The sequence below is a fragment of the Sus scrofa genome, chromosome 5 (assembly GCF_000003025.6).
Source record: "Sus scrofa isolate TJ Tabasco breed Duroc chromosome 5, Sscrofa11.1, whole genome shotgun sequence".
NCBI lineage: Eukaryota > Metazoa > Chordata > Mammalia > Artiodactyla > Suidae > Sus > Sus scrofa.
Window position 1 is genome coordinate 48164155 of NC_010447.5, and position 22472 is coordinate 48186626.

General features: G+C 36.9%; 1 protein-coding gene across 18 annotated transcripts in view; it reads left to right on the forward strand.

The window, feature by feature from the left end:
* LMNTD1 (lamin tail domain containing 1) overlaps window positions 1-22472 on the forward strand; it is a 557729-nt gene that overhangs the window by 321982 nt on the left and 213275 nt on the right. Inside the window, exon 1 of one of the 18 annotated variants that reach the window (XM_021092178.1) lies at window positions 1636-4011. The exons of 16 other annotated variants lie outside the window; for them this stretch is intronic. The gene's annotated coding sequence lies outside the window, so the exon portion shown is untranslated. Of the gene's footprint in view, window positions 1-1635; window positions 4012-22472 lie in introns of those variants that run through there. One more of the 18 variants, XM_021092182.1, reaches the window with a different exon arrangement.

Genomic DNA, 22472 nt, shown 5'->3' on the forward strand with positions numbered 1-22472 from the left:
TTTCCCTGACAATAAGCACCAGAACATTTTCATTGCACCTAACTTACTATATCAGCCAATAATTTTGTCATTGCTGTTTGTTTTTGCAGCCAAGCTGTTAGTTTATAACACTTAACTTGTAAGGAAAGAAAATTAGGAAGTAAATGTTACCTAGTAATGGTAAAATTCAATTTTTGATAACCTTAATAGGATTTTATAAAAATAAATGCAAACAGAACACTCTCAGCAGACCAATTCTATGGTCATCTATTCATCCATTCAAAACTTGTTTGTTGAGTGCATAATATATGCCATAATATATAAGTGCAGAAATTACTTTTTTTTTTTTTTTTTTTTGCTTTTTTAGGGCTACACCCTTGGCATACAGAAGTTCCCAGGCCAGGGGTCGAATCAGAGCTACAGCTGCTGGCCTACACCACAGCCACAGCAATGTGGGATCTAAGCCACATCTGCAACTTACACCCCAGCTCACAGCAACACCAGATCCCTGACCCACTGAGCAAAGCCAGGGGTTGAATCCACATTCTCATGGTTACTAGTCAGATTCGTTTCCACTGCATCACAACGGGAACTCCCAGAAACTACTTTTTTGTTTAACTATTGCTAGTACTGAGCACTTCTTGGAGTCCCATAAATGTTTGCAGTATGAGTAAATGAATAGAAAACTAAAGTACACTTCAAATTAAAGACATCTTCCTTCAGTAGACTGATATTTTGTTACAAATTTGATATCTTGGATAACTACTAAAATTATTAACAACTTTATTAAGTTTAATCAGTGAGTCACAGTATATTCACAGAGCTGTACAGTCTCACAATATCATTTAGAACATTTTCATTCTTCCCAAAAGAAACCAAATATTCATTAGCAGTCACTCCTCATCCCCCTCCTTTGCCCCCTATCTTGAATCAACCACTAACCTATTCTCTGATACTATAGATTGGCATATTGTGGATATTTCATGTAAAGGAAGCTTTTCATTTGTGGTCTTTTGTGACTGGCTTCTTTAACTTAGCATAATGTTTTCAAGGTTCATCCATATTTTAGCATGTGTCAGTCTTTTCTTTGTACTGCTGAATGATATTTCATTGTACGGTTGTACTACATTTTGTTTATTATTCATCAGTTGATGAGCATTTGGATTGTTTCCACTTTTTGGTTATTAGGAACAATGATCCTCCAAATATTTATGTACAAGTTTTTGTGTGGACGTATGTTTTTATATCTCTTGGGTAGAGATAGGAGTGGAGTGGCTGATGAACCATAAGGTAACTCTATGTTTAACATTTTCAGAAACTGCCTGTTTTCCAAAGCAGCAATACCATTTTACATTCCCATAAGAAATGTATGTGACTTACCATTTGTCCACATACTAACCAACATTTATTATTGTCTTTTTATAAAGGCATCCTAGTGTGTGAAATGGTATCTCACTCTGGTTTTGATTTTTATTTCTCTAAATAACTAATGATGTTGAACATGTTTTCATGTGCTTAATGGCTATTTGTATATTGTCTTTGGAGAGATATCTGTTCAAATCCTTTGCCCATTATAAAACTGGATTATTTGTCTTTTCATTGTTGAGCTGCAAGTGTTCTTTATATATTGTTTGTATAAATATAGGTTGTATTTCCATATATTTTTAAGGATCAACTTTCCAATTTCTCCAAAAAAAAAAAGAAAGAAAGAAGAAGGGTAGTTGGAATTTTGGTAAGATTGTATTGAATTTGTAGATCGATTTGGGAAGTATTGTCATTTTTACAATATTTAATCTTCCAATCCACAAAAATAAGGTGTCTTCTATTTATTTAGATCTTTTATTTCTTTCAACAACATTTTTTTCTTTTCAGAGGAAAGAAAATTTTGCTAATTTATTCCTGAGTATTTTATTCTTTTTCAGACTATTGTACATGGAATTATTTTCTTAATTTTGATTTTGGATTGTTTATTACCAATGGATAGAATTACAATCATTAATTACTAATGGATAGAAATACAGTCTATTTACACATATTGATTGTGTACCCTGCCACTTCGCCAAACTCATTTATTAGTTCTGAGAGGTTTTTTTGGGGATTCCTTAGTATTTTCTATGTGCAGGCAAATAAAGATATCATTTGCAAATATAAATATCATTTGCAAATATAGATACTTTTACTTCTTTCTTTCCATAAGAATGCCTTTTATTTTATATGCTTTCTTAATTTTCCCTGCCTAGACTGGACTAAAGAAAGATCCTTGGCCACACCCACCCAGAGTAGAGCTTCCATTACATTGAACTGTGCGTTGGGGAACAAGTTATAGCTCAAATGCTAAAGGCTTGCTCTTCTTCATAAGAATTAGTAAATTTTCTTAGATAACTATTTCTCAATTTTCTGTATACCCTTAGGACAATTTCTAAAGGACTTAAATGGTGGTTGTTTGTGTAATTTTCATTAGGTATGATTTTTTCACTGGGGAGAGTGTTCGTGGAGTTCCTCATACCACCAATGAGAAGTGCCTCTCCCTGGTATAGAGCATGAATTGCCTACAGCTGCTGTGACAAATTACCACTAACTTAGTGGCTCAAAGCAATGCAAATATATTCAACAGTTCTGGAGGCCAGATGTCTGAAATCAGTTTCACTGGGCTAAAGCCAAGGTGTGGGCAGGGCTGGTTCCTTCTCAAGGCTCAAGAGGAAAACCTATTTCTTGCCTCGTCCAGCTTCTAGAGGCTGCTGGCATTCTTTAGCTTAGGGCCACATAACTCAAATCTTTGTTTTCATTGTCACAAAGCCTTCTCTCTGTCTGCGAATCCTACTGTATCCCTTTTAAAAGGATCTTTATGGTTATACCAGGTCTACCTGTATAATCTAGCATAACCTGTCCTTTTCAAGATTTTTCACCTTGATCACATCTGTAATTTCCCCCTTGACATATAAAGTAAAATTCCCCAGGTTATGGTGATTAGTACATAACCATCTTGGGGAAGGAGGCGGTGGGAAGAAGGGCAATCTTTCAGAATTGTACAGTTTTAGTGTTTGGAAGGAGCTTTAGCCTTTGTGAATGAAGAAGCTATGGCTTGGATTGTTTATAATCATAGTGAAGTTCTTATAACGAGTATATGACAGAGCTAGAACCGGGTCTCCAGACACCTATTTTAGAATATAAAGTTTGAATGATTAAACAAAAGTTAAAAAAAATTATTTGTGGATTCTAATCCATAGATACACATTTTAAATTGGTAAGTTATGAAAACACAAAATTAGTTTTTAATCAAAACTAGTTATCCGAATACAACTTAAAAATAATATATGCAATTCAATCATTGTATTCAAATTTTACCCTTTATAACAACTCTTGCCTTTTAAAGATAAGAATTGGCTGAAAGCAAGATGTTTTCCCCAAGTTAATTTAATTCATCTTCATGAATATATGCAATAAAACACAGCTATTACCATATGCACTGTGGAATAAACATATACATATTTAGATAATTTATGAAGAATGTGTCCTTTGGTGATTCCAAATGAGAGAAATTATCCACAATTTCAGAAGGAATCTGGAAATTTTAATTGAATGAACTTGTGTATGAAATGAGAGGGTCTCTTTCCAAAAACTATTTTCACTAATTTAAGTTTATAAAGGGTGATTCTCTCCAGTGCTTTTTTTTTTTTTTCTAGGATTGTTTTTCTCCCCAGATCCTGAAGGATGTTCAGAGCATGTTAACATTTCTCCGTAACATAAAATGACCCGTGAAAAGTACTGATTAATGATTACACAGAGTATTTTGAGGGAAAAGTCATTATGGGAGTTGGAACTGTTCCTTTTAACAAAATGTCTTCACTTAAAGCAATTTCACATAAAAAAAAGAAGAATAAGAAGGAAGGGGAAAAAAGAGAACACACCTCCCTCCTTCCTTCCAGAGATGCCTTTCTCAGGCACATCTTCATCACTCAATGAGAAGTTGAACAATAAACTATTGTCAGTTTTAAGCAGCAGTTACAGGGAAAGAATCTGGCCCTTGAAAGGGTAAGTTGACATTGCCACATAGATCTGATCTGACTCTCTGGTTAGCATATAAAATTCTCTTTGTAGTATCAGTTCAGAGAAAGGAAAAAAGATAGCATGGGGGCTTTTCTGGGCACAGAATTTGGGTTCTATAGAATAGATCCTTTTTTATTGTAGAGTATTCTTTACTGGACTTACAGATTTACTACTATTCTATAAATCGAGTGCAAAAGTACATCAAATATTTTCTCAAGGTGACTGAATTTAAGGACTTCCTTTAAAAGTCATAAAACAAATCTCTTTAATCAAGAAAAGCCATTGTTTGAAGTATTCTCAAGAGAAGTTCAAGCACATTGAGAATGCTTTTGAGGTTTCAGATTGGGTGGGAGCTTTTTTTTTTTTTTTTTTTACTATTATTATTCTGTTGAAAATTCTATCAGCTTTATAGAACTCTTCAGCCTGGAAATAAACATGGAGAAATAGTGACAGAGTGCAACACATGTTAAAAAAATTATAGAATAAGTTTTCCAATCTCTATTGTATTGTATTTCCTATCTTTTAAATAGTAAGTGCATTGATTTTTAGTGGGAAAGGACAAACCTCTTAGATTACAGTAAGTACTGTTGGGAAATTCAGCCTAGAAAATTACTAGGTATATTAATCAAATTGTACTTAATACATATTCACATAACATGAATTTTGTAATGATTCTTAATCCTCTGGAAATGAAGTTTTTCTTATTGTTTGCATAAGGGGAAATGTTGCTATGGCTGCATTTTAAAAATCATGGTCCATTCACTTAACTTAAAAAAATTTTGTTGAAGTCACCCCAGTGTTCATAGCAGCATTATTTACAATTGCAAAGATATGGAAACAGTTTAAATGTCCATCAACAGATGAAGGATAATGAAAATGTGGTATATACATATGATGGAATACTACTTAGCCATTAAAAAGAATGAAATTGTGCTATTTGCAGTAATATGGATAGACTTGGAGGGCATTATGCTAAGTGAAATAAATCAGACAGAGAAAGACAAATACTCTTTGATGTCACTTATGTGTGGAACTGAAAAAAATAGAACAAACTAGAGAATCTAACAAAAAAAGAAGCAGACTCACAGATATAAAGAACAAGCTAGTACTTACCATTAAGTGGAGAGTTGGTTACAAACTATTGGGTTTAAGATAGGCTCAAGGATGTATGAGCCTCCTCAATTGGAAATATAGCCAATATTTTGTAATAATTGTAAATGGAAAGTAACCTTTAAAAACTGTATAAAGTTTTTAAGAAAATCATTGGAATATGTGTACCAAAAATTTAGATATCATTAATAATCAGGTCTATTAATTTTAAAAATTTAACACACTTGTGTAACCAACACCCAGATCTAGGGACTGTATCCCCAAACCCCCCTTTATTTAATTTCTTCTTATTATTTTTTAATAGTTATTTCCCCAATACGATTTTTTTTTCTACTGAAGAGCATGGTGACCCAGTTGCATATACAGGTACACATTCTTTTTTCGCACAGTATCGTGCTCCATCATAAGTGACTAGACATAGTTCCCAGTGCTACACAGCAGGATATTTAATATTTTAAAAAAAGATTTGATGTTTCTTGTTTAGAGACTTAAAAGTCTAGCTGAATAGTCATTTTTCTGCACATTTTTCCTTAGGCAGTTTAGAGGGACCCAAAAGTGTTTGTATACTTTGAAGAGGAAAGAAAAATAAGTATAATTCTACCTCTTTCACATTCAGTAAAGGGGATGGCATTTATAGAAAACGGTAAGGGAAATGATCAATTTGTGAAGAAGACTGTTATTAGCTTTAAATTCACAGACTTCTGAAGACTGTAACTTCAGGGAACAAGTTCTGTGCACAGCCCAGGCTGCTGGAGGCAACCACTAGAGGGAGGCAGAGTCACCACCCCAGGCCCTCAGGCTCTCTGAGGCTGGCTGTCACTGGCTGTCTTGGTGGTGGTGAAATCAAGGCCCAGGCAGGGCAAAAGAGCCTTTCTGGGAGTTCCCGTGGCAGCTCAGTGGTAACAAACCCAACTAGTATCTGAGGGCACAGGTTCAATACCTGGCCATGATCAGTGGGTTAAGGATCTGGTGTTGATGTGAGCTGCGGTATAGGTTGCAGACGTAGCTATGATCCTGCGTTGCTCTGGTTGTGGTGTATACTGGAAGCTCTGATTCAACACCTAGCCTGGGAATTTCCATATGCCTCAGGTTTGGCCCTAAAAAAACACACACAAAAAAAGACTTTCTGGACAAAGGAAGTTCACTGTTCAGATGAAGAGAGGAAGGTAAGGAGTAAGCAAAGGGGTCTGAAAAGAGCAAGTTTATAGAGAATAAGCAGGAGCTAAAAAGACCTGAGCTGGAAGAGACAGAGATGGTTCTAGAATCCCTCAGAGACTGCAGACCGGACAATGATGTCCATTTCACAGAAATTGTTCAGTGACTTCCCTAATAGTGTCAATAGAGAAACAGAAGCCTTAAATGGTGGTTCTAATAGTAAGGATATAAATGGGGAACAGATCCATCTCCTGACCTCCAGAGCTCATTTTGTTCTTTATTATTACTCAAGTCTGATTCTTTTACTACTTTGCTTTACTGAGGAAAGACATTATGGTTCAGGGGCCTGAAAAACACAAGTTGAAAATTAGAGCCAGGCAGTTCTGAAAGCTGTTGGTTGAGAGTTGCTGTGAAATCAGACACGTTATTATTCAAACAGAGCTCATCATGCTAATATTATGCTCAGTTGGCTATGAAAAAATGAGGAGTTCGTGTGGATGAAAAGGACCCAGCTGCAGAGATGTGTCCGTTAACACTATGCTCTGGTGTGTGTGTGTATGTGTGTATGTGTGTGTGTGTGTGTGTGTTTATATGTGTGCCCCCAAGACTTTCAGATGTGTTGCAGCTATTGTAATGCTATTATGTATTTACTTTTGGTCTATAAAACTCAGGTTTTCCATAAAAACTGAAAATAGAAAGTTTCGATCATACGGGCAGTGTAAGGATACTGGGATGCTTGCCATTTAACAGAAGTTATAGATAATGTGTTTTATGAGTTTGTGGTGTGTGTGTGTTTTGGAACCCAGGTCACATGGTTAAATGTAATTAATTTTAAGACAACAAACACACATCTGATTAATGCAAATAATAGTAACTCAATCCTCCTTTACCTTGGATAAAAATTAACATATTAAAAACTGGTAAAACTTAGTGGATGAGTCTGGACTATTGACTCCACACTGTCAGGATCTCTAGCTGTGGCTGGGCAGCTCTTTTTTCTACTTTAAATAAGCCAAGACACTGATTTAATCCTTACATTAACTCTTTAGCTTTGGTTTATGTCGCAGCTGTGGACTGAGTACCTCTTCCTAGTTTTCTCATTTTGTAAATGGATATTTCTGAAAATGAGGGAGACCAGGGAAAACTGGAAGAGTTTGGTAGCTTTGCAGATAGAATTCAGGCTAAGACCGATGGCAAACTTTAAGGATAATTCAGGCTTAAGATTTATGATTCTGTGAGTTAAACACTTCTATAAGGAAAGATAACTAACTCAGGAACAACTCAAAGTGCATCCTTATTGACATTGTGTTGGTTGTGTCCTTTTCATAAGTGAAAGTTGTTTTCAGTACATGCTGAATATAAGAACAGTCATGGCGAATTCTGGGGGGGTCCATTCCAAGTATAAGCCAAGTTTGGGCTAAAGCTAGGTTGAGCCCAATGAGAACAGATGGGTACCTGACATGCACACATGAGCCATGTCCCAGGGAACACCAAAGGTCAGGTGCAGGGAAGGTAAATTCTGTCATCTGGTCCAACTATGAGGGCAGGCGGCAAAGGGCAGGCCGTGGGAGTTGGAACAGATGCTGGCTGGACACTGGAATGGAATTGGAAGAGAGAAAGGGGGCCAGTGATATGAGAAGGTCTGAGGCAGTTGCTGAAAAAGGAAAGCATGTCTGAGGGTGTGTTCTTAGTGTCTGTTCACCACATTATGTGGCCATGTGTGTGGCACACAAGCCAGAATACAGGATCAGAGCAGAAACCCAACATTATTAGAGAATGAGGTATTTCACTTTGATAGATTTTCCAAATACTCGAGACAAATCCTTCTCAAAGTGTACATTCAGCATGTCCAGGGAAACCTGTTAGATGGATCATATATTTCCTGACTTTTTAAAGCAAAGTGTATGCATTTAATATAAACCTTACTAGATGACCATCCCCGACTGTGCTGTGCTTTAAAATAGGGAAGCCTTCAGATTTATTAAGCTTCAGTAGATTTCTTGGTCATATGGAAAATAGAAAGATGTGCAGTTTCCATCCTACAAAATTCAGCTACATGCCCAGTTTAGCAGAAGGTACGTGTAAGTATTAACTAAGAATGATGTGGACCAAAGCCAATGAAGCTAAATCATTTTTCAGGGCTCACAAACTCAAGGTCAAGGGCAACACTGGCCAGCACAACATTTTTTTTTAAATTTTTTTTTTATGCTCCTGTAGAGCATGCATGAATTCTCTAGTTCACTGGCCTCACCACTGCTTTGTTGTTTTATACTTGGCCAGGTCATGTAGTTAGGTTACCTGTTTGGTATACCCCAAGGGTGTTTAGATTTTCGGGTCCCAGAGTTGCTGTCTTATATAATCATTATTGAATATTCTCCCCATACAAGACAGTCCAAGATGGTGAGAAACAGGTTCAGAACCTAAGCTCTTGATTTTCTTCGAATTCCAAGCCTACTCTTCCCAGAGGCATCTCAACTTTGTAAATGCCCCCCTTCAGATGTCTAAAATCATAGGGCTTTTCCTCTCTTTCTTTCACATCCCATGTTCACTCCATCAGCAAATCATACCACCTTTGAAAGATATTTAGATTTTAAGTCGTTCTCATCACTCACATTTCTACTACTTTGATCTAACCTACCATTGCCTCTAGCCAGGACTATTGTAATAGCCCATGACTGGTCTTGTTGCTTCCATGTGTGCCCTCTTATAGTTCTCCCCACAGGGAGATCCTTTTACTAAGAAAGTAAGTCACATCAGTTCTCTGTTCAAAACTGTCTTTTTGTTTCCTGTCTCACTCAGTGTAAAGTTCTTTCCATGGCCTATAAGGGCCAATGCTTTCTTTTTCCCCACTTCTCTGACCATCTCTCTTACTACCCTCCTCCTTTTTCACTAGAACCATCCACACTGGCCCCCTAGTGGTCCTGGAACATGCCTAACACACTCTGATCTCATGATCTTTGCACCTGCTTTTTCTCCCCTGCAATAAATAAATGACTTATTTCCTTCCCTCCTTCAGGTGTCTGTCCAAATGTCTCCCTCTTAGACAAAACTTCCACGGCTACCCTGACCAAAATAGCCTTCCTCTATTATATTCTAGCCCCTTTACCCTCCTTTTTTCTTCACAGAAATTTATTACCTGACATTAAGTATGTATTAGTCTGTTTTCTCCCTCAAGAATATAATCTTCTTGAGGGGAGGGACTTTGTTCATTACTGTATCTTGAGTTTGTAGAATAAAGCCTGGTTTTATGGGATCAATCAACATTTGTTTACTGAACAAATGAATGAATAAGTGAAAGAAAAATTAGCAAAGAGTTTTATTCATTCAGGAAATATTTATGTGTGTTCACTGTATGTCAGGCATTATTCAAGGCCCTTGGAATATTTTAGTGAGCAAACCAGAAGAAATGAAGCCACCTGCTCTTGCAGAGGTGGGGTGTAGCAATGAACAAGGATGCTCAGTACAGACGAGGCAGCCCGGGACAGTGGTCAGGAGCCCCCACTCTGAGGTCAGGTCATCTAGCTTTGAGTCTTCTCCCTGCTTCTTGCCCAACTATCTTGAACAAGTTACTTAAGCCTCTGATGCTTCAATTTCTCTTCATTTGTCAGGTTGGGGTGACAAATCTATTACATAGCACTGGGAACAATTATATGACAAGGTGCACATAAAGTATTTGGATTAAATAAATATTGACCATTATTAGGGCAAAAAAAGATGCGAAAGCAAACAGTCATGGCGTTGGAGATGAATACAATCCACATGAGGCTCTGGGAGAGGACCAAGGTGACCTGGATCCTGAGCTTAGACTTTTGTGTTCAACACAAGAAGAGAAGTCAATTCAGAAAAAAGGCACAGAGAGAAAAGTCAAGCTGAATGACTTACTCTCTGAGCATCTATTATTTCGCTGGAACACATTCAGATAGAAGGGTCACATAGCAGTAGCAGCTGTTTTTGTTTTACTTTGGCAGAAAAAAAGGTAGTAAATTTACTCCTACCTTGTTGAAGAGAAAGAAGCATTTACATTGAAAAGGTACATTTTTACAATTTTACTATGCTTCAGAGAAAAAACAACAAAATCATTACATTTATTTTGCTAACTGTAAAAATTGAAATAGAGAACATAGAATTAAATGGAATTTGACTGAAATGATGTTGAAATTCCTATTAACATAAAAAGGCCTATTTGGGTTGTTTTTTTTTTTTTCTTTTTTTCTGAAATGTCCTTTTAAAACACTCCATGAAAACTTGTCATAGGTGTTGTTATTCCATCTAAAATACAGTCATATATGGGAACATATAATTGCCTCTGGAAAAGCAGCTCTGTCATAACTGGAAGTAAACTATGGCAATAGCTAAACTTTTTTTTCCCCTTTTTCTTAGCATGGTCCACCTGAATTTCAGTTAGAACTAGAGTCTACATTATAAAGTACACATGGTCATCCATGTATGTATTTCACATCTCTGAAATATTTAAAAGCTAAAGCTTTTGGAGATAGAGTCCAAAGGATGCCCTCAGAAGGATCAGACACTTCTGCTCTAAGTTATTTGATTATAGCCAGAATTTACATGTTAGAACAAAAATCTTATAGTGAGTGCTTCGAAAAGGTGGAGGATTTGCAAAGCCACCTGTGGTCCGCCTTGGTGAGAATTCTCTTGCTTTAGTTATGCCTAGGAATGCTTGACGGTCCAGTTTGCTAAAAGTAGTATGTCCCTGGGGGTCAAGCAGGAGGGAAAGGCAGGAGTGCCAGGTAGGGGCTCCAGGCAGCCCTGCGTTCTGCCCCACCCACCCAGGGCTGGGAGTTTGCTTTGGAAAATGGCAGAATGAGCACCTGCAGTCTTAGATCATTCTTTCCTGGATGTCAGCCTGACTACCATCAGCCAAGCTGCCCCAAAGGACCATCTGGAGATGTGAATATTCTCCTAAACCACTTCTCAGGCACGGACAGACTCAAGGTGGGTGGGGTGGGGGTACTAGTCTCTCTTAGCCATTTTATGAGCTGATTGCAAAAGGGGAACTTAGAACTTTGTTTATTATATACTTTACTTGCACTCGGAAGAAGTGAAAAGAGCTATAGTATGTTGTCGCTTATTTACTGTATATTTTGTCACTTAGAGTTTTTATACTTTAAGTCAAACTGATCTTCTTTATATTATTGCATTTTGAATATTATTTGGCTTATAAAGTTGGAAAGCTAGTTTACAACATGTAGAAGGTTGACATACCACCAACCCAGCAATTCTACTTCTCTGGATACAATCTAGAGAGACTCCTGTGTAAATGCACAGGCAAACATACAAAGATGTTTTTTATATTGTTTTTAATACCAAAAAAATTGGGAACAACCTAAATGTCACTGAATATGGAAATGGATGAACAAATTAGAGCAAATTATAGAATGTTCTAACAATGGTGTGGCAGAAACAAAAAAAATCAATCACCAAACCTGTTTCCTCTTCTGGGACAAATCATTTCACACTGATGAAGATGGGTGGTGACCTTCATTCATTCAGCAGATGTGTAATAGATGGCTACTCGATTTTAAGTACTATGCTAGGTGCTGTGGGTATAACACCTAGCATAGTACTTTAAACAAATATTCAAATTGATGTCAAAGGATTTTTACTAAGAACAGCAAATCCTTGATTTTCTAGTAAGCTTTGGCTTCTCTGATTCTGTTTCCAGCCCCTTCTAAAGATCTCATCACAAGGAGAAAGGAGAGTTGATAAACTCACTCCCACTGAGATCTTTCTGGAGACTTAACATGTTGCTCCAACCTCTTAGAGCATTTCTATTTTAAGGGAAAAAATTCTCAACATAAAGCAGTGGTACTGCAAGTATCAAATTCTCTACCCCCAGAACTCTTTTCTTTCATTTAAGTCAGTGATTCTCAGTCCCAGCTGCATATTATAATCACCTGGGGAATGATTCTACAAAACGCTAGTGCCTGAGCCCCAATCAAGCCCAATTAAACCAGAATTCCCAAAGGTATAGACCGGGACTTGGAATTTTCTAAGAGCTCCCTGGGTAACACTAATTGGCAGGCTGGATTGAAATCAATCAAAATGTCCATCTCAAGTAAAATCCTACAGTCAGCTGAAACATAAACAACCACAGAGAGATAAACAGGGGATTGAAAAGGCAGTTCTTAAATCATAATGGTATTCGTCTATAAAGGTTGGGAAAGTGAGCAGGCTCTGGAGTAAGCCCAGGCAAGTTTGTGCCGCTGCTGCACACAGTGCTGTGAGGGCATGTACATCAATCCTTCGGCTCCGAAACGAGGGCAAGAATATTACCTACCTCTTATAGGACCATTATGAATATGAAGTACTTGGAACAGTGTCTTTCCACTACCACTACATCCTTCCAGTGCTACTTCAGATTTCACCTACTCTGTAAAACTTCCTTTGAATCACTCAGGAAGAGTAAATCACCCCTTCTCTGGCCTCACACTTTCTCCACTGAGACTAATGTTATTTACCGATTTATCACTTAGCATTGCAGTTGATGTTCTTCCTGTCTATCTTCCCCTTATGATAGTTTTTTTTTAAGTCTGATAAAGTATTTTGGACTAAGGAAGATTATCACTAAGGAAATAAACATCAATCCTTATTTCACTGATTTTTAAAAAACACCCTCCTCTATATTAACTCTCTGATAAGGTAGAAGCCACCAGAAGAGAAATTCTGCAAACTCCCACCACCACCACTCCCCACCACCTGCATCCATGCCAACACACCCACCTTCCCTCTGTTGCCATGGATACATGCTTCACTCTCCAAGTGAAGGCCATGTCCTCCGCTGGTCCATGAGGTCTAATCATTTTTGTCTACTGAGACACCTGCCTTCTAGGCTTGACCAAAATCAGTAAAGTGTCTGGTCTTGATGCTGCCTCCAGCCAAAAGTCAGATGGTACTCAAAATTGGACAGGGACACTGGAGTTCTGTAAAATTCACCTACTTCCTAGGTACTACGCATTAAAAATAAAGAAAAACCCTACACCCAATAGGGCCTCAACTTTAATATTAACAATATTGTTAATATTAGTCTGGGGCCATTATTCATCCATTAACATTAATGTTAATATTAAAGTTAATAGATTAATAGCAGCCAGGGAAAAAGCAAGCCTCAGCCAGAACTGAATCTTACTAGAATGCCTAAGTTACTGGGCAAGTTATTTAACTTCCCTGAGCTTCAATTTCCTCTTTTGTAAAGCAAGTAATTGTAAAGATTAAATGATAAGAGTTTAGCACAATGTCTGGCACATAGAGTATGCCCAATAAACATTCGCTATTATTATTGATTCATTCAAGTATTTCCTTAAATTTCTTTCTTAGTGAGCCCTTCCCTAACACACTGTCTAAAATAGTATCAGTCAGGTCACTGTCTTTTATCCTGCTTATTTTCTTCATAGACTTTATCACTACCTAACATTATGAGTAACATTATAGGGGGGTATGTATGTATGTAGCCTGTCTTCTTTATTATAAGTAAAGTCCGTAGGAACAGAACCTAGGTAGGTTTGGACTATTGTCTAGCCCATGGTAGCACTTAATAAGTATTTGTTGAATAAATGATTATATTCCACATGCTCATAACTTTGGCAGAATCATGCTAAAATTATTTGAAATAAAAGGCAATTTATCTCATTTAAAATTTTCAAATTAAGTAAACCTTTCCAGTTTTTCACAAGTAATATTGTTAAGAAATACTTTCTTAGGACAATTAACTCATTAGCATTAAGAAACAATTTAGGACAAATCTAAATTTCTTTCCTTGCACCCCCTAATTTATGGATTGGAAAACTACTGATCACTATCTTTCACGTGACCTTTGCAATTTAGAGAGCACTGATAAATCCTTCCTTGGCCTCCTTATTTCTGGGCTGAGAAATCTCAGTATTTTTACTTTCTAATGATTAAAAGCATATGGTTCTATATGGTTCTCTTCTGAACCTCATCCAAAATTGTCACATCTCTCTTTTTCTGGACTTCAGGGTTGCAGTGTTTTATTACCGACCGCTGCAAAACATAATTGCTAAATTATCTCATAAATTCTACTGCGGTTCTCTTATTTATATATCCAGGAATTGTGCTTTTATGTTTTACTGAGTTCCATCGCTGACTTGTGGTTAGCATGTTATTCACAATGACCTCAGGAACTTTTTCTGCCCAATTAAAAAAAAAAAAAATGTTGTTATTTCCCCAATACAATTTTCTTTTCATACTGTACAGCATGGTGACCCAGTTACACATACATGTATACATTCTTTTTTCTCCCATTATCATGCTCCATCATAAGTGACTAGACATAGTTCTCAGTGCTACACAGCAGGATCTCATTGTTAATCCATTCCAATAGTTTGCATCTATTAACTTTCTGCCCAATTTACATGTACCCAGCTCATCTTCATCTGCTGAACAAGGGGTTTGTTTTTCTCCCCAAATTCCACCCTTTAACTGAGCTTCTCGCTGTCTTTGGCCACTGTTATGGGCTGATTCGTGCTCCCCAAATATTTGTATGACAAAGTCCTGACCCCCAGTACCTCATAATGTGACTGTATTGGAGATAGGGTCTTTCAAAACAGTAATTAAAGTAAAATGAGGTCACTAGGATGGCCTCTAATCCAGTCTGACTAATGCATTTATGAGAAGAGATTAGAAGGCAAAGACACAGGATGAAAATCATGTGAAGACAGAGAGAAGAGAGTCAAGCAGAGGCCTCAGAGCGACACAACCCTGCCAACATCTTAACTCAGACATCTAGCATCTAGAACTGTAAGAAAATTAATTTCTGTTGTTTTAAGGCATGCAGTCTGTGGTACTCATTAAGGTAGCCCTAGCTGACTAATACAGCTACTTTTCCTATCTACCAAGTGTGTTTTGAATTCTGGTCCTATCTCCTAAGATGCTGAACTCTGCTTGCAAATTACAATCTGCTGTTCTTCTGCAGTTAACCTCCAGAGTACCCTGTTCTCTTCCGGGTTTCTGAACATTAAGTCTTAAGGAAAACACCCAAAAGAAAATGGGCACCAAGTTTACCATACATGATAGGATCATGGAAGGTAAATTAAACTCTAGCCTTGGTTCCAGTTCATGGTTGACTACCCTGAAGGCTATCTGGAAAAGTACCAAGGAGCAGTTAGATGTGCTTGGGTTACTTCCATGTCTTGGCTATTGTAATTAATGCTGCTTTGAACATTGGGTGCACATATCTTTTCAAATTGGTGTTTTCATTATTTCTGGATATGTACCAGGGAGTGGAATTGCTGGATCCCATGGTAGTTCTATTTTATTTTTTTGAGGAAACGCCATATTATTTTCCATAGTGGTTGCACTAATTTCATTCCTACCAACAATGTACGAGGGTTTCCTTTTCTCAGTCCTCTCCAATATTTGTTTTTGTAGACTTTTTGATGAAAACCATTCTGACAATTTTAAGGTGCTAACTCATTGTTTTGATTTGCATTGTCTAACAATTAGCAGCATTCAGCATCTTTTCATGTGCCTATTAGCCATCTGTACGTCTTTTTTAAAATGGCTATTCAGGTCTTCTCCTCATTTTTGATTGGGTTATTTGGGGGTTTTTTTGGCATTGAGTTTTACGAGCTCTTTATATATCATAGATATAAATCCCTTGTCAGTTACATCACTTACAAATATTTCTTCTCATTCCATAGCTTGTATTTTGGTTTTGTTGATGATTTTCTTGGCTGTGCAAAGCATTTTAAGCTTAATTGAGTCCCATTTGGTTGTTTTTATTTCTTTTGCCTTAGGAGATAGGTCCAAAAAATATTGCTACAATTTATGTGAAAGAATCTTCTACTTATGTTCTTTCTTAGGAGTTTTATGGTTTCAGATCTTTCAATGAGTTTAAGTCTTTAAACAATTTTGAGGTTATTTTTATATATGATGTGAGGGCATGTTCTACTCATTGTTTTAGGTGTAGCTGTTCAGTTTATGCAGCATGGCTTGTTGAAGAGATTGTCTTTTCTCCGCTGTATATCTTTGCCTCCTTTGTCATAGATCAATTGATGATAGGTGCATGGGTTTATTCCTGGGCTCTCTATTCTGTTTCATTGATCTATGTGTCTGTTTTTCTGCTAGTACCATGTTGTAATTACTATAGCTTTATAGTATAGTCTGAAGTCTAGGAGGGTTATACCTCTAGCTTTGTTCTCTTTTTCTCAAAATTGCTAGGCAATTTGGGATCGTCTGTAGTTTCATATGAATTTTAGTATTATTTGTTCTACTTTTGTTATACTTATGTGAAAATATCATGAATTTTGATAGGAATTGCATCAAATCTGTAGATTCCTTTGGGTAATATGGATATTTTAACAAATATTAATTCTTTGAATCCAAAGGCACAGGATATATTTCAATTTCTTTGTATCATCTTCAGTTTCCTTCACCAGTGCTTTATAGTTTTCAGCGTATATCTTTCACCTACTTGGTTAAGTTTATTCCTAGGTATTTTATTCTTTTTGATGCAATTTTAAATGGAATTTTTAAACTTTATAATATTTCATTTTTAGTGTATAGAAATGCAACAAATTCTTGTGTATTAATATTTTATCCTGCAACCTTGCTGAATTCAGTTATTAGTTCAACAGTATTTGTGTGGAAACTTTAGGGTTCTCCATATAGAGTATCATGTCATCTGCAAATAGTGACAGTTTTATCTCTTCCCTTCCAATTTGGATGCCTTACATTTCTTTTTCTTGTCTAATTGCTCCAGGTAGGTCTTCCAGTACAGTGTTAAATAGAAGTGGTGAGAGTGGGCATGCTTGTCTTGTTCTGAGTTTAGAGAAAGATTTTTGGCTTTTTACTATTGACTATAATGTTGGCTGTGGGTTTGTCATAAATGGCTATTATGTTGAGCTATGTTCCCTCTATACCCACTTTGCCAAAAGTTTTTATCATGAATGGATGATGAATTTTGTTAAGTACTTCTTCTACAACTATTGGGATTATTATGTGATTTTCTTAGCCTTCCTTTTGTTAATGTGGTATATCATATTGATTGATTTGATTTGCCAAAATTGAACCTCTGTGTGAGCTGAAATATAGGCCACTTGATCGTGACGTATGATCCTTTTTATTATTGTTGGATTGAGTTTGCTAACATTCTGTTGAGGATTTTTATAACTCTATTCATAAGAGATATTGGCCTGAACTTTCCCCTTTTTGTAATGTAATCTGGTTTTGATAACAGGGTAATAATGGCCTGATAGAATGAATCTGGGAGTTTTTCTTACTTTGCAATTTTTTGGAATGGTTTAAGTACAGGTATAGTTCTTTTTTATGTGTTTGGTAGAATTCCCCAGTGAAGCTATCTGGCTCCAGACTTCTGTTTGCTGGGAGTACTTTTACATCAAATTGAATTTCACTTCTAGTAATTGGTCTATTCAAATTATTTTTTTCTTCTTGACTCAGTCTTAGTACATTGCATGTTTCCAGAAATTTGTCCATTTCTTCTAGATTGTCTAATTTGTTGACATATAATTGTTCATAGTATTCTCTTGTGATTTTTTTGTGTCTCTGAAGTATCAGTTATTTGTCCTCTTTCATTTCTTATTTTGTTTACTTGGTTTTTTTTTTTTTCCCAAAAAAACAGATCTTTGTTTCATTGATCTTTTTATTGTTTTTTAAATCTCTATTTTATTTATCTCCTCCGATCTTTCTTATTTCCTTCCTTCTGCTGACTTTGGGCCTTGTTTGTTCTTTTTCTCATTCCTTTAGATGGTAGATTGTTTATTTGAGACTTTTCTTAAAGATTTTTAAATTTATGGTTACCATAGTGTTCTTAGATGTTGACCCATAATTATATCTATTTGTTTTAAACTGGTAGTCATTTAAGTCCAAACACATTCTGAAAGATCTACATTTTATACTCCTCTCCCCTACATTTTGTGCTTTCGATGTTGTATTTTATATTTCCATGCTTATACCTTAACTGTTTATTATAGTTATAGTTGCTTTTTTTTTTTTTTTTGTCTTTTTGGTATTTCTTTGGGCTGCTCCTGCGGCATATGGAGGTTCCCAGGCTAGGGGTCCAATCGGAGCTGTAGCTGCCAGCCTACGCCGGAGCCACAGCAACGCGGGATCCGAGCCACGTCTGCAACCTACACCACAGCTCACGGCAAGGCCAGATCGTTAACCCACTGAGCAAGGGCAGGGATCGAACCCGCAACCTCATGGTTCCTAGTTGGATTCGTTAACCACTGCGCCATGACGAGAACTCCTATAGTTGCTTTTATAATTTTTGTCCAAATCAACATACTGGCTTATTTAAGTAATCTTTAATCCTTACTATATATTTGCCTTTCTCATAGATTCTTACTTTTTTTTCCAGTTTGAGAAAACCCTTCAACATTTCTTTTATGGTAGGTTTAGTATTGATGAATTCTTTTAATTTTGCTTGTGTGAGAAGTTCTTTATCTCTCCTCTGTTTTAAATGATAACTTTGCTGTGAGAGTATCTTAGGTTGCAGCTTTTTCCATTTTAGTGCATTGAATATACCATGCCACTTCCTTATGGCCTGCAAAATTTCTGCAGAAAAATCAACTAATAGCCTTATGGGATTTTCTCGTAAGTGACATTTTGTTTTTCTCGTGCTACTTTTAAAATTTTCTTTGTCTTTAACTTTTGCCTTTTTAATTAATATATTCCTTGATGTGGATCTGCTTGAGTTTATCTTCTTTGGCATCTTTTTTTTTATTTTATTTTCCCACTGTACACCAAGGGGGTCAGGTTATCCTTACATGTATACATTACAATTACAGATTTTCCCCCACCATTTCTTCTGTTGCAACATGAGTATCTAGACATAGTTCTCAATGCTATTCAGCGGGATCTCCTTGTAAATCTATTCTAGGTTGTGTCTGATAAGCCCAAGCTCCCGATCCCTCCCACTCCCTCCCACTCCCATCAGGCAACCACAAGTCTCTTCTCTTCTAAATTGTGTCTGATAAGCCCAAGCTCCCGATCCCTCCCACTCCCTCCCCCTCCCATCAGGCAACCACAAGTCTCTTCTCCAAGTCCATGATTTTCTTTTCTGAGGAGATGTTCATTTGTGCTGGATATTAGATTCCAGTTATAAGTGATATCATATGGTATTTGTCTTTGTCTTTCTGGCTCATTTCACTCAGTATGAGAGTCTCTAGTTCCATCCATCCATGTTGCTGCAAATGGCATTATGTCATCCTTTTTTATGGCTGAGTAGTATTCCATTGTGTATATATACCACTTCTTCCGAATCCAATCATCTGTCGATGGATATTTGGGTTGTTTCCATGTCCTGGCTATTGTGAATAGTGCTGCAATGAACATGCGGGTGCATGTGTCTCTTTTAAGTAGAGCTTTGTCCGGATAGATGCCCAAGAGTGGGATTGTGGGGTCATATGGAAGTTCTATGTATAGATTTCTAAGGTATCTCCAAACTGTTCTCCATAGTGGCTATACCAGTTTCCATTCCCACCAACAGTGCAGGAGGGTTCCCTTTTCTCCACAGCCCCTCCAGCACTTGTTATTTGTGGACTTATGAATGATGGCCATTCTGACTGGTGTGAGGTGGTATCTCATGGTCGTTTTGATTTGCATTTCTCTTATAATCAGCGATGTTGAGCATTTTTTCATGTGTTTGCTGGCCATCTGTGTATCTTCTTTGGAGAAATGTCTATTCAGGTCTTTTGCCCATTTTTCCATTGATTGATTGGTTTTTTTGCTGTTGAGTTGTATAAGTTGCTTATATATTCTAGAGATGAAGCCCTTGTCAGTTGCATCATTTGAAACTATTTTCTCCCATACTGTAAGTTGTCTTTTTGTTTTCTTTTGGGTTTCCTTTGCTGTGCAAAAGCTTTTCAGTTTGATGAGGTCCCATGGGTTTATTTTTGCTCTAATTTCTATTGCTTTGGGAGACTGACCTGAGAAAATATTCATGATGTTGATGTCAGAGAGTGTTTTGCCTATGTTTTCTTCGAGGAGTTTGATGGTGTCCTGTCGTATATTTAAGTCTTTCAGCCATTTGGAGTTTATTTTGGTGCATGGTGTGAGGGTGTGTTCTAGTTTCATTGCTTTGCATGCAGCTGTCCAGGTTTCCCAGCAATGCTTGCTGAATAGACTTTCCTTTTCCCATTTTATGTTCTTGCCTCCCTTGTCAAAGATTAATTGACCATAGGTGTCAGGGTTAATTTCCGGATTCTCTATTCTGTTCCATTGGTCTGTCTGTCTGTTTTGATACCAGTACCACACTGTTTTGATGACTGTGGCTTTGTAGTATTTCTTGAAGTCTGGGAGAGTTATGCCTCCTGCTTGGTTTTTGTTTCTCAGGATTGCTTTGGCGATTCTGGGTCTTTTGTGGTTCCATATAAATGTTTGGATTGTTTGTTCTAGTTCTGTGAAAAATGTCATGGGTAATTTGATAGGGATTGCATTGAATCTGTAGATTGCTTTGGGTAGTAGGGCCATTTTCACAATATTGATTTTTCCAATCCAGGAACATGGAATATCTTTCCATTTCTTTACATCTTCTTTGATTTCTTTGATTAAGGTTTTATAGTTCTCGGCATATAGGTCCTTCACCTCTTTGGTCAGGTGTATTCCGAGGTATTTGATTTTGTGTGGTACAATTTTAAAAGGTATCGTATTTTTGTATTCCTTTTCTAATGTTTCATTGCTGGTATACAGAAATGCAACTGACTTCTGAATGTTAATCTTACATCCTGTCACTTTGCTGAATTGATTAATCAGTTCAAGTAGTTTTGGGGTTGAGTCCTTAGGGTTTTCTAGGTATAGTATCATGTCATCTGCATACAGTGACAGTTTGATCTCTTCTCTTCCTATATGGATGCCTTTGATTTCTTTTGTTTGTCTAATTGCTGTGGCTAAGACTTCCAAAACGATGTTGAAGAGCAGTGGTGAGAGTGGGCATCCCAGTCTTGTTCCAGATTTGAGTGGGAAGGCTTTCAGTTTTTCCCCATTGAGGATTATATTTGCTGTGGGTTTCTCATAAATGGCTTTGATTATATTCAGGAATGTTCCCTCTATACCCACTTTGGCGAGGGTCTTGATCATGAATGGATGTTGGACTTTGTCAAATGCTTTTTCTGCGTCTATTGAGATGATCATATGATTTTTGACTTTTTTTTTTTTGTTAATGGGGTGTATGATGCTGATTGATTTGCATATTATGTTGAACCATCCTTGTGAACCTGTGATGAACCCAACCTGGTCATGGTGTATAATTTTTTTGGTATGTTGTTGGATTCGGTTGGCTAAGATTTTGTTGAGAATTTTTGCATCTATATTCATCAATGATATTGGCCAATAGTTTTCTTTTTTGGTGGTATCTCTGCCTGGTTTTGGAATGAGGGTGATGGTGGCATCATAGAATGTCTTTGGGAGTATTCCTTCTTCTTCAACCTTTTGAGAGAGTTGAAGGAGGATGGGCACCAATTCCTCTTTATATGTTTGATAAAATTCACCTGTGAAGCCATCTGGTCCTGGGCTTTTATTTGTAGGGAGTGATTTTATGACCTCTTCAATTTCATTTCTAGTGATTGGTCTGTTCAGTTGGTCTGTTTCTGCTTGATTCAGTTTTGGCAGGCTGTAAGATTCTAGAAAATTGTCCATTTCTTCCAGATTGTCAAACTTGTTGCCGTATATTTGTTCATAGTATTCTCTTATGGTTTTTTGTATTTCTGCTGTATCCGTTGTGATTTCTCCTTTTTCATTTATAATTTCGGTTATTTGGGTTCTTTCTCTCCTCTTTTTAGTGAGTCTGGCCAGGGGTTTATCAATTTTGTTCACCTTTTCAAAGAACCAGCTCTTGGTTTTATTAATTTTCTCTATTGTTTTTTGAGTCTCTATTTTATTGATTTCTTCTTTGATCTTTATAATTTCCTTCCTTCTGCTGACTTTAGGACTTTTTTGTTCTTCTTTTTCTAATTCATTTAGGTGGAGGGTTAAGTTGTCAATTTGGGATCTTTCTTCTGTTTTGAGAAGGGCCTGTATTGCTATAAATTTCCCTCTGAGCACTGCTTTCGCAGCATCCCATAGATTTTGAGAGGTTGTGTCTTCATTATCATTTGTTTCAAGGTAGTTTTTAATTTCCTTCTTGATTTCCTCATTGACCCATTGGTTTTTTAGTAGCATGTTGTTTAGTCTCCATGTAGTAGGTT